The 14,698-nt window shown below is 42.2% G+C and overlaps 1 protein-coding gene across 1 annotated transcript in view; it reads left to right on the forward strand.

Annotated features, from left to right (window-relative positions):
* The first annotated feature begins 806 nt into the window (after nt 1-806).
* The window catches only part of RNF145 (ring finger protein 145), a 124,466-nt gene continuing 110,574 nt past the window's right edge, over nt 807-14,698 (forward strand). The window contains exon 1 of the mRNA XM_070738984.1: nt 807-1,319. The gene's annotated coding sequence lies outside the window, so the exon portion shown is untranslated. The remainder of the gene's footprint in view (nt 1,320-14,698) is intronic.

The following is a 14,698-nucleotide window of genomic DNA, read 5'->3' on the forward strand; positions in this document are numbered from 1 at the left end:
CTGTACCCGTGGAAATCTACGAAAACACACACATATATATACATACATACATACATACATACATACATACATACATACATACATTTGTCAAGAATCATGAGGTACAACACTTAATGATTGTCGTAGGAGTCAAATAAGCAATGAAAAAACTATGAATATTAATTTTAAAAAATCTTAAGGATACAAGCAATAAGTTACAGTCATAGAGTCATATATGGAAGGAAGAGGGTGATAGGAATGATGAGAAAAAACTAAGCATAAACGACCAGACTCAATTTTTTCACACTTTGGATATGGGAGGCAAAGAATGAGATCTCTAAAAGCTGGGGAGTGACAGAAAAGGTAAAGAGAGCAAGCAGCGGCAAGGTGGATGGACTTGATAGCAGCAGCGATGGGTCCACGGTTGGAACAGCCTAAGTCCAAGTCTGGGCCAGATGGTCCTGGAGAAAATCCAAGTGGTCGCCAAGATGGCATATGATATAATAACGACCCAACCTCATTTTTACATCGAAAGTCACTTAAATGCAGCACACTCTTCTTAAAGCCTCCAGGCTTGGATTGCAAGACCGTGCCCATTCCGAGTTTGCTTCTTCCACGCGCAAGTTACACCACCCTCCACCTTTACTCGAGCGAGGGCACCACTGAATAGCGCGCTTACTTCTTAAGCAAAAGAAAGCTTGGAATTCTGAAGCGCTTGGAAACCCCGGCGGAGGACCATCTGCCCGCGTTAAAGATGAGATTACCGGATTTGCAGCTCCGAAGGGCTTTGGCGGGAACATGGCTGCCCGGGGGCAGCGCTGGGGACCGAAGAGGAGAGACGCCGCCAAGGCCGCGCTTCCCCAGGAGAGGGCGGCCCTCTTCCACTCGCCTCCCCGCCACGGCGCAGCCAGTCACTTTGTGCCGAGGCCCCCGGAGCGCATGCGCTCTTCGCCGCTAGGGCAGGGGGGCGGAGGAGGCTGCCTGATCCCGGCGGTTCGGTTGGCGAAGGCTGGAAGCGCGCAACGCAGAGAGCTGGCGCGGGCCCGGCCGCCCGTTAATGGGGAACGGGAGCTCGCTTGGGGTCAGCTCGGGGGCTCTCGGCGGGTAAGGCAACCGCGGCGGCAGGAGCAGCGGCGGCGATGCTGCCCTGGAGGCGCCTTCGGTTGCAGCCACGCCAGCGCAGGCCAGGCATGGTGCCGTAGCGGCTGCTGGAGGAACTGCGCCGAGGCGGAGGAAGGGAGGGAGGAAGGAAGACGGGAGCAGACGGGCTAAGCAACCAAGGACCCCCCCTTCCTTCCCTCTCCAGCCCCGGTTGGGGCGAAGATCCATCGCTCGGCCAGGTGAGAGATCCCGCCAGATCAGGATCCTTTTGGGGGGGGGATTCTAACCCCCCCTCCCACTTTCTATGCCCTTCTCTTGCTTTTGCTCCATCTCGGTGTTATCCTTCTTTACGCCCACTTTGCCCCCCCCCCCCAAACCCAACACACACGCCCCCACCCCTGTATAATCCGGCTGCCTGCCAAGTTGGCTGACTTTTCCCGCTCCCCCGGCCGCGAATGGCGACCACCCCCACCCCGTGCAGCCCGGGGCCTTCTCCGCCCCCTCCCCGCCAAACTCCACTGCCTAACCATTAAAATCGGTGGTCTCTTTAAAAAATAATAATAATAAAGGCCTGAGGGATAAAAAAAAATCCTTGATTGCTCTTGGAATGTTGCAACGCCCCCGATTCCGCCCCTCCCGCTTAATGACGGGAGGAAACCCCTTTTAACGTTGACTCCCACCCTCCGTTCCCGATTGGTGTCGGGAACCCCCCCGTCGGTCCTTTTCCTGCTTTAGGCAGGCGGCGTCGGCGACTGCCTTCGCTTGGCAGCTAGCTATGTTGGGGTTACTAGAGTTCAAACGCGGCGGAGCTTTTACCCCGGGGCCCGAAGACGAGGGGAGGGGGGGCTTTTTGCAACGCGTTGGTAAATAGTGGGACTTTTGACGTTGCATTCAGCGTCCGAGCCAGAGACCAGGGAAAGCGAGGAGGGAGGAGACCGTGGGGAACCGGGAAGACTTCATTAGATTGGATCCCTATGATGCCAGCCATCCGCTAGGTTGGGGGTGGTGAGGTGGGAGTTTGACCCAGGTTGTGATTTTTTTTAATGTATCATTTTATGGGTACTCTGCTTCCAAATTAGTGAGTTTTGATCTGATTGCTATCATCTGGTTTTGCCCAGAACAAGAGATACATGATTAAAAACCACTAAGCTTTGAAATCTGAAAGTTTGGTGAACGAAATAAAAGCCATATCCCAGGTTCCAGATCATGCAACTAGGGCCCAAAGCTTCAATTGGTTAACAACTTTCCCATAGGTGGGGTTTTATATCAGTAAATTTCTCTTCCTTTTAAAACTTTCTTATTACAGGCATAAACTCTACAAGGAAGTGGAGAAGTACAATTATTTTAGAAAGCCAATGCTTATACTGGGAGAAATGTTTTGTTGGAGGCCTCTGCCTTGCTGCTTTTGCTTATCAGATCAAATTATGTTAAGCACTCTTTCTTTTCCAAAATTGAAACCTCTAATTATCTTTTCTTTAAAAAAAGCCATTTGGGACCATTTATCAACTCAATTCACTGAGTTTATGCTGAGAGGCAGTTACTGGAAAGCTTTCCTCAATTTAGGTATTACCTTTTCCCCTGGCAAGAACCCAAGAGTCATGTGTTAATGAGTGAATTGAACTGGTTTGAAGGAAAATGTGATGTTAAAGGTACAGTAATACCATGGACTGTTTCTGTATTAGAAAACGCATGCTAACTAGTGCTTTGTTGTCATTCAAGTTTGTTTTAATTTGTTTACTTTGTGTTAATCTGTTTACTTCAACTTCAGAACATAATTTAAAATAGTGATATATGGTTATTCTAGATGTAATTTAGTTTTTTTTAAAAAAAAATACAGATTGTGTTTGATACTGTTAGCATGAGGGTATTTTTTCCTACCATTTTCTCTTCTAAATATACAACATATTGTGTTAAGTTTCCCCTTTTTACTTTTAGATATGCAAAACTGCAATCTTAGGTTTAATATCTTGGAAACAACAGGGTGCACTACAACAGGGTGCACTACAAATGTTTGAGTTGCCTATGATACTAACTTGTTTGGAGTAACCGTTGCTATTTAAACTTACACCACTTCAGACAAATGGTTATCCAAACTTTTCTTTAAAACTTCCAGTGTTGGAGCATTCACAACTTCTAGGGGCTAACTGTTTTACTGATTAATTGTTCTAACTGTCAGGAAATTTCTCCTTAGTTCTAAGTTGCTTCTCTCCTTGTTTGGTTTCTACCCATTGCTTCTTGTTCTACCCTCAGGTGCTTTGGAGAATGGGTTGATTGCCTCTTCTTTGTGGCAATCCCTGAGATATTGGAACACTGCTATCATGTCTCTCCTGGTCTTTCTTTTCATTAAACTAGACATATACAGTTCCTGCAACTGTTCTTCATATGTTTTAGCCTCCAGTCCCCTAATCATCTTTGTTACTCTTCTCTGTACTCTTTCTAGAGTCTCAACATCCTATTTACATCCTGGAGACCAAAACTTAATGCAGTATTCCAAGTGTGGTCTTACCAAGGCATTATAAAGTGGTATTAACACTTCACATGATCTTGATTCTGTCCCTCTGTTAATGCAGCCTAGAACTGTGTTGGCTTTTTTGGTAGCTGCTGCACACTGCTGGCTAATATTTAAATAATTGTCCACTAGGACTCCAATATCCCTCTCATGGTTACTACTGTTAAGCAAGGCGCCACATATACCTGTGCATTTTGTTTTACTTGCTTAAATGTAGAATCTTACTTACTTACACAATTGAATTTCATTTTGTTAGATAGCACCCATTGTTGAAGTCTTGTCAAGATCCTTCCATATCTTGAGCCTATTTTCTGGAATGTTGGCTATTCCTGCCAGTTTGGTGTCATCTGCAAATTTGTTGAGTTCTCCATCTATCCCCTCGTCCAACTCATTTATGAAGATGTTGAACAGTATTGGGCCTAAAACAGAGCCTTGGGGTACTCCACTGCATGCTTCCCTCCATGTAGATGCAGTTCCATTGAGCACTACACTTTAAGTGTCATTGGTTAGCCAATCTTTGTTTGCTTCTAGGGATTCATTGATTCATTGTTTGATCATCTTTTCCAGAATCTTCCCTGGTATTGAGGTCAGGCCATTAGGTCTGAGGTTTCCTGGATCTATTTGTTTCCCCTTTTTTGAAGATGGGAAATATATCATCTCTTTTCCAGTCCTCTGGCAGTTCTCTGGTGCTCCAGGATCTTTGAAAGATATAGTTCAGTGGTTCTGAGATCTCATCTGCCAATGTCTTGAGAAGCTTGAGGTTCATCTGGTCCTGGTGATTTGAACTCATCTAAAGTAGACAGGAGTCTACTTTATAAATCCAATTAATAAATAAAATAAATACATTTACCATTTTATTCCCTATTTTAACTTGTGTTCCAAATCTGGGGGGGGGGGGGGGGTTTCTGCTGCTGTTTTTGATCGGTTGCACTGTCTTTTTGTGTAAAAACCAGTTAAGTAACTCTGCTTTCTCCCTGCTGCTTGTCACCTTCCTGCCACTTTCTCCCTGCAATGGCCCAATTGTTTCCTTGACTTTTTTCTTGTTTTTAATAGGTTGGAAGAAGCTTTTTTTTGTTACTTTTTACTTTTGTCCCAAGTCTTTGTTCATTGGAGCCTTAGCTTTCCTCACTTCATCTTCGCAGGCTCTGGCTATTTGCTGGTATTCTGCCTGAGTTATTTCCCCTTCTTTCCACTTTTTATATTTGTCCTTTTTTGTCATTCAATTTGTCAGAGAGTTCTTTATTTCTTTTGGGACTTATTATTTTTCTTCTTCATTGGTATTGTGCTAGACTGGGCTTTTATAATCTCACGCTTCAAAATTTCCCAAGCTTCTTTTCCCCTTGAGGATTCTCATCCATGGAATACTTCCCAAGTTGTCTCTACGTTTATTGAAATTAGCGTTGACTTTAACTGCTTGACATTTTTGTTTACTGCATTTATAGTCTAGCTTTTTTCTTTTGAAATCTCTTGGTCAGTGCATGAGGGCCTTTTCTAAATTTATTTAATATGAGTGATCCTGTAAAATAGGCTGAAATAGTAAATGACTAGCCTAAAGTCATTTGGTGAGCCCAATGGTAGAGTAGAAAAGGTTTGTAATCCAATTTGACTGTGATCTAAGGGGGGAAAATAACATTCTGTTTGTTAAGGAAGAACAGGCTTCTGTGCGTTATAACAATGTCTCGTATATTTTCAAAATAAGGGCTTAGTTCACATACCATACTAATCTGTGGTTTGCTGAATAAATTGCAATTGGTTGAGTTGGCTCTTTGTTCTGAGCCAGAGACTGTGTTTTAAAAATCATAGGGGTTGATTTCTCAGATTGACTATTTAGCTCAATTGGTGAATCTTTTGAAAAGCAAGCACATCTCCGTATGCTCTTTTGGTCTACAATTCTCATCACCCTTTGTCATTACCCATGTTTTCCAATGTTAACAGTGACTAATGTCCTGATTGCTGGATTGCTATTCAGTTGCTGAAAATAATATGAGAAATCAGATGAACCATGGACATAATTTGATTAACAACAAGAAAGTCCACTTTGTCCATCTCCACTCCAAAGTTGTACTCTTTTTGTCCAATAGAGTACAACTTTGGAGTGGAGATGGACAAAGTGGACTTTCTTGTTGTTAATCAAATTATGTCCATAGTTCATCTGATTTCTCATATTATTTTGTACTCTATTGGACAATAATCTTGCATCAGTTTCCCTCAATTTCTGATGTCACTGGGAAAGTGTATAAGAAATGTTGCTAAACTGTATGAAGTCCTATGCAGAATTTGTGCTGATTATTTATTTATTTATTTAGCATATGATGAGAACATGGCAGAAGAGAACTTAACATATTCACAGTCCATGTTATTGTAAGTAAAATTTCTATAAGGGCATGGCAGTGGCCTCATAACTGAACATCCAGTTCAGCTATCCAGGCAATCACCTCTTTCGTTGTTTCCTGTAGGAAACTAGAGAATGTATATTATGGGCAATCTGGCACAATATGTTTTAATTTATTTATTTATTCGATTTTTATGCCACCCTTCTCCTTAGACTCAAGGTGGATTACAACATGTTAGCAATAGCACTTTTTAACAGAGCCAGCATATTGCCCCCACAATCCGGGTCCTCATTTTACCCACCTTGGAAGGATGGAAGGCTGAGTCAACCTTGAGCCGGTGATCAGATTTGAACCGCTGACCTACAGATCTACAGTCAGCTTCAGTGGCCTGCAGTACAGCACTCTACCTGCTGCGCCACCCCGGCTCTTTAATAGTTTGCATGTCAGGACCACAATCCGCCCACAGTCCTCCGGGAAATTAATAATAACAATCAAAACAAAGGGAAACTTTCCATCCCCACTAATATAGGGGAGAGGTCCAATATCAGGCCTAATTCTTTCAGTTTTGTTCAGATAGAGCAAGATAGGTCAAAACAAGTGGGTTTGGTAGAGGGATCTCTAATGGTCAGGTTGGGCCAGTTTTCTCTCCAAGCATTCTCTGGGTTAAACTGGATACATATTAAGTTAATCGCTATTTTCCATGCTGACTTACAGGACTTCAATCTTGTGATGGACTGTGCATTGTCCTGGTGAATAGGGAGGACCTTGTTATTCAGCATCCTTGATTGCAGTCGAACAAGAACTTATTGTCTTCTATTGTGGGGTGGTATGATATTACTAGGGGCTGGTAACTAGTGCACAGAAGTGAGATGCAGTGTGCCAGAGTTGGTAAAGCATTGTTTGGTGGAGTTGCACATTAGCCATTTGCATGTGGGTACTATTAAGACACACACTGGCACAATATTTAGCTGTGGAATAAACCAAAGCCAAGATTGTTGTTTATAGGGTGTTAGCATCAACACCCCAAGATGTTCAAGCCAGTCTGTTTAGTAAGTTTTGGTGGCTTTTCAATTTTGCAGCTGTTTTTTTTTTCAATAGTCAGAAAGTTAGTGATCTGTTTAGTGTAATCAGTAAGTACTTCCGAGAATTATTACATTGTAAAATACAGTTCTAGAACTTCATTGAAGACTAGTAATTTACATTTCTATTGCTGAGATGTAGTGTGGCTACTTCTTGCTAAGCTTGGTTAGAGGCACCATTTTTTCAAGTAGGTATCCAGCTTCTGGAGATCTTCAGAAAAGATGTCCTACTTTGTCCCGAGGAAACATTGAATACCCTTTCTTATGCCTTCCAGTCTGCTTTAAGAAAACTTTAAGCACATTTTCCATTGCCTTTCGGTTACTCTTTTAATAGTTCAGATATTGGAAGTACAATTCATGTTTTAAATTCTGGGTTTCTTTTGAACTAATCTATTGATTAGTACTGTTGTGCATCATTTGAATTTAAATGTTTAATTTTTTAAAAAACTGCAGAATCATGAAGTGTCCAGTGATCTCAAAAATCACTGAGAGCCCTGTTCAAAACATACTAGGGTTGCTATACAATTTTGTAATCTCTGGGATGAAAATTCAAGTGACTTTTCTGGAATTCTGTAAAAGTTTTTCTTTTTGGGAGCAAAACCTATTCAAACTTAAGTCAGTATTTTGCTACTTAAACTCCATAAACTTATTTCTGTGACCAGTGTTATCAACTTAAATTTTAACTTTTATATACTACATTTTTTCAGAGTATAAGACTTAGTTTTGGGGGAGGAAAATGGAGGGGGATGGGAATCTGCCTACCAAGTATTCATTTGGCTAAAGTCCTTAGTCTGATCAGCTTCAGCACATTATTTTATCCCCCTGGTTAGGGCTGGAAAAACCATTCTTTGGAGGGAGTAGCAATGAAAAAAAGTGCAAAGACATAAGGCAGGAAAAAAAATTATTCGGAGCGATTAGCAATGAAAAAGCCTGCAAACTAGGAAGAGCATTAGCACCTCATTAGGGCTGGGGGGAAAAGCTTCAAAAAAGCTACATTCAGAGTATAAGATGCAGCCAAATTTCCAGCCTCTTTTAGTGGGGTAAAGGTGTGTCTTATACTCCGAAAAATACAGTAACCTTTTTATAGCTCTGTGTGTAAAAAAGGAACCTGTTTCAGTTCTTTGAACTATTTCATATTTTATATGACAGATAATCCTTGACTTGTGACCACCATTGGAATGTGATTTCTGGTTGTAAGCAGAGGTGGTAATTTAGCCAGTTAGGACTGGTTCAACAAACAGGCAGTAGCGACCTGTGGGTGAGCCCCGGCGGTATGCTGTCCTATTTAGCCACAATTTCAAGCTGCGTGAAAGCCATGCACACAAGCAAAGCGCATGCACGGAAGGTTGCATGCACGACTGAAGCAAGCGTGTTCACACGCTCACATTTTTACTGCTGGGTGAACCGTTAGAGAAATTATGTGAATCCCACCTCTTGTTGTAAGCTATTACGTCATAAATTGAGGCACTCATGTGACCCCATCCAATTTTAGGACATTATTTTAGTGGTCATTAAGTGAATCATTAGGATTGTTAACCAAATTCTATGGTCATAACAAGTATGAACTCATTTTTCTGAACGAACATGTTTTGCAAATGTTTTGCAAAGTGCAACCATGTGACCATGACATGTTGCAACCAGTTGTAAAAACAAGGTTGCAAGGCATCAAAAATGCAATCAGATGAATGTGAGAAGGGGTGTGGCACAGCATTTTATGATGGCCAGAAGTGCTTTATCTGCCATAAATACCCATTCTGGGCTTGTCATAATTTTGAAGAGCCAATAAGTGATTGGTTGTAAGTCAAGGACTATCTATACAGCTCATTTGTTTCTTTATTAAGAAGCTACTCTAGGCAGTGTGCAATCATATAATAATATATAATTTTAAAACAAATATACAAAAGTCATTACAAAAATATGTAAAGATTATTAAAAATTAGATTAAAAGTTTCAAATGTATAAACCATACAGAGAGAATGAATGCACTGGTATCAACTACAGTGGAACAATCTAAGAACACCTCTGGGACCCTGAGGCCTAGTGACATAACCAAGTCTTGGGCGATGTACAGAATGTTAAGAAGGATGACTTTAGGATGAGGGAAAATGTTCCATAAGATGGGTGCTACATGGTACCTGGAACATACTGTCTCTGCCAAATATGAATGGGATGGGCTGAATTTCATCAGGGAGAAGTGATCCCTCAGAGAGCCTGGCCCCATATTATAGGCTACTTTACCATATGGTGAAATATGCTTCTCCAATATGAGTCATGAAAAGCGGTGTGCCACAAGGGTCTGTTCTGGATCCTATTCTTTTTAATGTGTTTGCAAGTGACATAGGGGAAGGTTTGCCTATTTGCCCATGACTTTAAAATGTGCAATAGGGTTGATACCTGGAGGCGTCTGTAATATGGCAAATGATTTAGCTTTACTAGATAAATAGTCAAAGCAATGGAAACTGTAGTTTAATGTTTCCAAATGTAAAATAATGCACTTGGGGAAAAGGAATCCTCAATCTGAGTATTGTATTGGAAGTTCTGTGTTAGCAAAAACTTCAGAAGAGAAGAATTTAGGCTGAATGCTTGGCTGCATAGCTAGAGGTGTAACAAGCAGGAAGAGGGAGATTGTGATCCTGCTATATAGCGCGCTGGTGAGACCACATTCGGAATACTGTGTTCAGTTCTGGAGACCTCACCTACAAAAAGATATTGATAAAATTGAACGGGTCCAAAGACGGGCTACAAGAATAGTGGAAGGTCTTAAGCATAAAATATATCAGGAAAGATTTAATGAACTCAATCTGTATAGTCTGGAGGACAGGAGGAAAAGAGGGGACATGATCGAAACATTTAAATATGTTAAAGGGTTAAATAAGGTTCAGGAGGGAAGTGTTTTTAATAGGATAATGAACACAAGAACAAGGGGTCACAATCTGAGGTTAGTTGGGGAAAAGATCAAAAGCAACATGCGAAAATATTATTTTACTGAAAGAGTAGTAGATCCTTGGAACAAACTTCCAGCAGACGTGGTTGGTAAATCCACAATAACTGAATTTAAACATGTCTTTGATAAACATATATCCATCCTAAGATAAAATACAGGAAATAGTATAAGGGCAGACTAGATGGACCATGAGGTCTTTTTCTGCCGTCAATATTCTATGTTTCTATGATATCACTTTTCTCATGTTAATTTTCCTTCTCCTTATTAATTGACATTTTCCAAATCTAATATGGTGGGAAAAGGTCCTAATCAGCTTTCTGTCACTGGACAGAGGCTGCCTGATTAGAATCCCTGGGTATCCAAACTACTTCAGTTATTTAACTAGCCTGGTGAAATGCTGCAGCAGCTTTGGCATAATCTGATAAGTGATAGCATTTCCTGTGGATTTTTAGTTAGCGTGTACATTTCCCAAGTCCGTTTGTTTGCTTAGGGTTGTTTTCAAGTAGATTCCAGCATGTGGCAAAAGGGTTGGACAGAGTTAGTTGGAGCTTAAACATCAAACACCCTCCCACAATGGAGCCCCCCCCCCCTCTCTCTCATACACACACGCCTATGTTTGCTGAAATAATTTATTTTGTTCTTCTGGATCTGAGCACTGGCAGGGTGTGCCTCCTTATGGAAGTATTATAAGCAGTATAGCAAAAGAGTCTTGGCAAACAGTTACCCATTTTAGTTTTATTAAAAAAAAAGGTCCCTTGCTGTTTTAAAGGCATTGTGCTATAAACACTTCTGTCAGGAAGCAGTTATGCATTATTCTGTGAACTGTGCAGAGAATTTAGTTTGTTTACAAAGGTTTCTTAGTAGTTAAACATTGTATTATACCTTGTTTCTTTTGTACTGGTTTATCTTTAAACTGTGGCAGCTGCCCAGAACCATCTTACTGTGTTACATGTTTCTATTTCATTTGAGTCAGTTCAGTGAACCATAGTAGCTACACCTGGCAAAAGTTAGTAAGTGCATGCTGCAACGTTGGGGCAGAATCTTGCAGGTTTTTGAACTGTTTCAGCAGGCATTTTCTTATTTGCTGTGCAGAAGTTCACTAGAATTAGCTTTTGAGCTCTGTTTGTCCTGTTGACAGAAAAACAAACCCCCTGCTACGAAATAAGTTGAGAACACAGTTTGTTAGCGCTGTTATTTAAGACATTTAAAACAGTTTGTACATTTCAGCATTATCCAGATAGTGCTGCATAGTTTGTTTTTCTCAAGCATTTTTAGGCAAGAATACAAAAATGTTGTCTTGGATGCTAGAATAGCTGGCAATCAATGTTAACAAACATACATTATGTTTGAAAAGAAGTAAGATTTATGAAGAAATGCATAAGATAGGAAATCCCCACTTCTTTTTATATTAAATATTGAAGACAGAGAAAGAAGATAAGGAAAAAGTTCCCTGAAGTTCCCATGAAGACATATTTAACAAACAATGGGCCAGGTGAGAGAGGGAAATAGGAATGGTGTGTTAATACTTTTATTTCTCTCTCACCATTTGCAATAGTGGCTGAAAGGTGCAAAGAGAAAAGATGCAGTCCCCACCAGTATGTTTTGCTAAAGGAGCATTCAGGGTGGATAAAACAAATCAATATTCCCTATTTTTCGGAGTATAAGATGTTCTTTTTTACCCCCCCCCCCAAAAGAGGGTGAAAATGTGGATGCGTCTTATACACCAAATGGTAGCCCCAGCCAGCCACCCCCACCCTTTCGTCTCTGCCTCCTAGCAATTTACCTCCTTGCAGCAAGCAGCCCAAAGCCTGATTAGCACAAACAACTCATTATATGCCTTCCAGCCCTCAGCTGATTGATTGAAGCTGCAGGCAAGCCCACATGCTAAAATGAAAGTGAAACAAGCTGGACTGAGGCAAATTACTGGCAGGGAGAGGCAAGACAGAATTTTATTTTCTTGTGCTAATTAGACTGTTGAAACTGGCTATTTTGTTGTTTGCTGCAAGAAGGTAGGTCAATAACTATAAATGTCGGTAGAATGTTCAAATTATTAGATTTATTTTTTAAAGAATACTTTATCATTCTTCTAGACCAGCGTTTCCCAACCGGTGTGCCGCGGCACACTAGTGTGCCGCGAGACATGGCCAGGTGTGCCGCCAAGCTCCAGCTGGGTGGGGCGCTGTCGGTACTTCCGTCCTGGGGCTCCCGCTCGCAGCTGTCCCCCGGCTCCTGCTCGATGCCGCGGTTTTCGGCGCTCTCCTGCTGGGCCCCAAAGAAGGAAGGCAGGAAGAAGGAGAGCTCCATTCTTCGCGCCTTTTTCCCGCCTTCCTTCTTTGGGGCCCAGCAGGAGAGCGCCGAAAACCGCGGCATCGAGCAGGAGCCGGTTGACAGCTGCGAGCGGGAGCCCCAGGACGGAAGTACCGGCAGCGCCCCGCCCAGCTGGAGCTTCTCTGGCATCGACGGCAAGTGTCCTTTGTGGCCCGGCGGGAGGGCACTGGCGATGGGAGCGGGGGGGGTGGCCGCAGCGGCCGCAGGCAGTCGCAGGGAGATAGCGGCGGCGAGAGGGAGCGCTCTCTCTCTCTCAGCTGACTGCAAGCGGGAGCCCTGACGGTGGCGGTTGGACGTGCTGCTGGACGTCGTACATGCTGGCGCTGCGGGCCTGGCATATCCGGTGTCCAGCAGCACGTCCAGCTGCCGCCATCAGGGCTCCCGCTTGCAGTCAGCTGAGAGAGAGAGAGAAAGAAAGAGAGACATATAAGAGAGGCAGAGAGAGAGAAAGAGAGACATAGCAAGAGAGGCAGAGAAAGAGAGACAGAGCAAGAAAGAGAGGCAGAGAAAGAGAGATAGAGAAAGAGAGAGAGAAAGAGAGACAGCAAGAGAGGCAGAGAGAGAGAAAAAGAAAGAGAGACATAGCAAGAGAAAAAGAGAGACTTAGCAAGAGAGGCACAGAGAGAGAGAGAAAGAGAAAGAAAGAGAGACATAGCAAGAGAGACAGAGAGAGAGAAAGAGAGAGAAAGAAAGAGAGATAGCAAGAGAGGCAAAGAGAAAGAAAGAGACATATAGCAAGACAGTGAGAGAGAAAAAAGCAAGAAAGAGATAGCAAGAGAGACAGAGAGAGAGCAAGGGAGAGAGAAAGACATAGAGGAAGGGAAGGAGGGAGAGAGAAAGAGAAAAAAAGAGAGGAAGAAAGAAAGAAAGAGGGATGGAGAGAGAGAAAGAAGGGAAGGAAGGAAAAGAGAGAAAGAGGGAGAAATAGAGTGAAAGGGAGGAAGAGAGAGGGTTTTTTTGTCCAAACTTTTCTTTAGCCCCCCCCCCCCGCCCCCCCCTTTCAGTGTTCCCCAGGATTTTGAAAATATGAATAATGTGCCGCGGCTCAAAAAAGGTTTGGAAACACTGTTCTAGACAACTTAACAAAGCTTTTTAAAATATTTTTTTTATCTGAAGAAGTATAATCTGAAATGTAGCAGTTTCCTGTTTAATATTAAGAAAAGGCAGCTGAGTTAAACCCTGACTTAGTCATGTTTGGAGTTGATCTACTTAAATATTATTATTATTATTATTATTATTATTATTATTATTATTATTATTATTATTATTATTATTATTATTATTAAGATTTGTATGCCACCCTCCTCCTGGGAGGAGTTAGTTTGACTACATTTAAGGAAACTTGCTGGCATTAATATACTGCCATAATGTATATTTCTCCAATTCTTTGCTATATCTATGTGTAGCCACCCCGAGTCTGCGGAGAGGGGCGGCATACAAATCTAAATAAACATAAACAAACATAAACGTACATGTGCAGAAATACACAGCAAACAGTGTATATCGTCTTTGCTGTTTGCTGGGAAACAGGCAGATTTGTTTTTTCCTTGTTTTGTTTCTAAAACTAAGGTGCGTCTTATAGTCCGAAAAATATGGCATATTTACTACACCATGAAATTAACTTTGCTACCACAAGATGTGTGGTGGCTTCTAATTTAGCTGGCCTTGATAGCAGTGTGAGTTATTTATTGGATTTGTATGCCGCCCCTCTCCGTAGACCCCTGAAGGCCATCTTGTGAGAGCATGGTGGCCTTACTTGTGCAGTTGGTTGGCTGCTATGAGAACAGACTGCTGGATGAGATGGGGCAAGTATCAAATCCAGCAGAGCGCTACTTAGGTTCTTCTGTTCCAGTGTTTGAAAAGAGAAGTGGTAATTGTACTTGAAGATGTGAACAAGATTTTTGTACATATAAAATGTATTGATCAGTTTGACATAAAACCAACATGAAATATAAAAAAATTAATGAAATATTCTGGAAAGGTAATGCCTTACAAATCCATGATAATCTTTGCAGAACATTAAAATGACATGTATACTAATTTATCTTAGACATATTAGTTCCCCTAGACCAGGGATAGGCAAAGTTGGCTCTTCTGTGACCTGTGGACTTCAATTCCCATAATTCCTGAGCCAATCATGCTAGCTCAGGAATTCTGGGAGTTGAAGTCCACATGTCATAGAAGAGCCAACTTTGCCTACCCCTGCCCTAGACCAGTGATGGCGAACCTACGCATATCTGCCTGCATGCGAGCCATTGCCCTAACTCAGCTTCAGCACGCATGTGCACACCCACCAGCTGATGTTTGGCTTGCACGGAGGCTCTGGGAAGCCATTTTCGGCTTCTGAAGGGCCTCTGGGGGGATGGGAGAGGGTGTTTTTGCCCTCCCCAGGCTCCAGGGAAGCCTTTGGAGCCTGGGGAGGGTG

This window comes from Erythrolamprus reginae, chromosome 2 (genome assembly GCF_031021105.1).
Source record: "Erythrolamprus reginae isolate rEryReg1 chromosome 2, rEryReg1.hap1, whole genome shotgun sequence".
In the NCBI taxonomy this organism is placed as follows: Eukaryota; Metazoa; Chordata; class Lepidosauria; order Squamata; family Dipsadidae; genus Erythrolamprus; species Erythrolamprus reginae.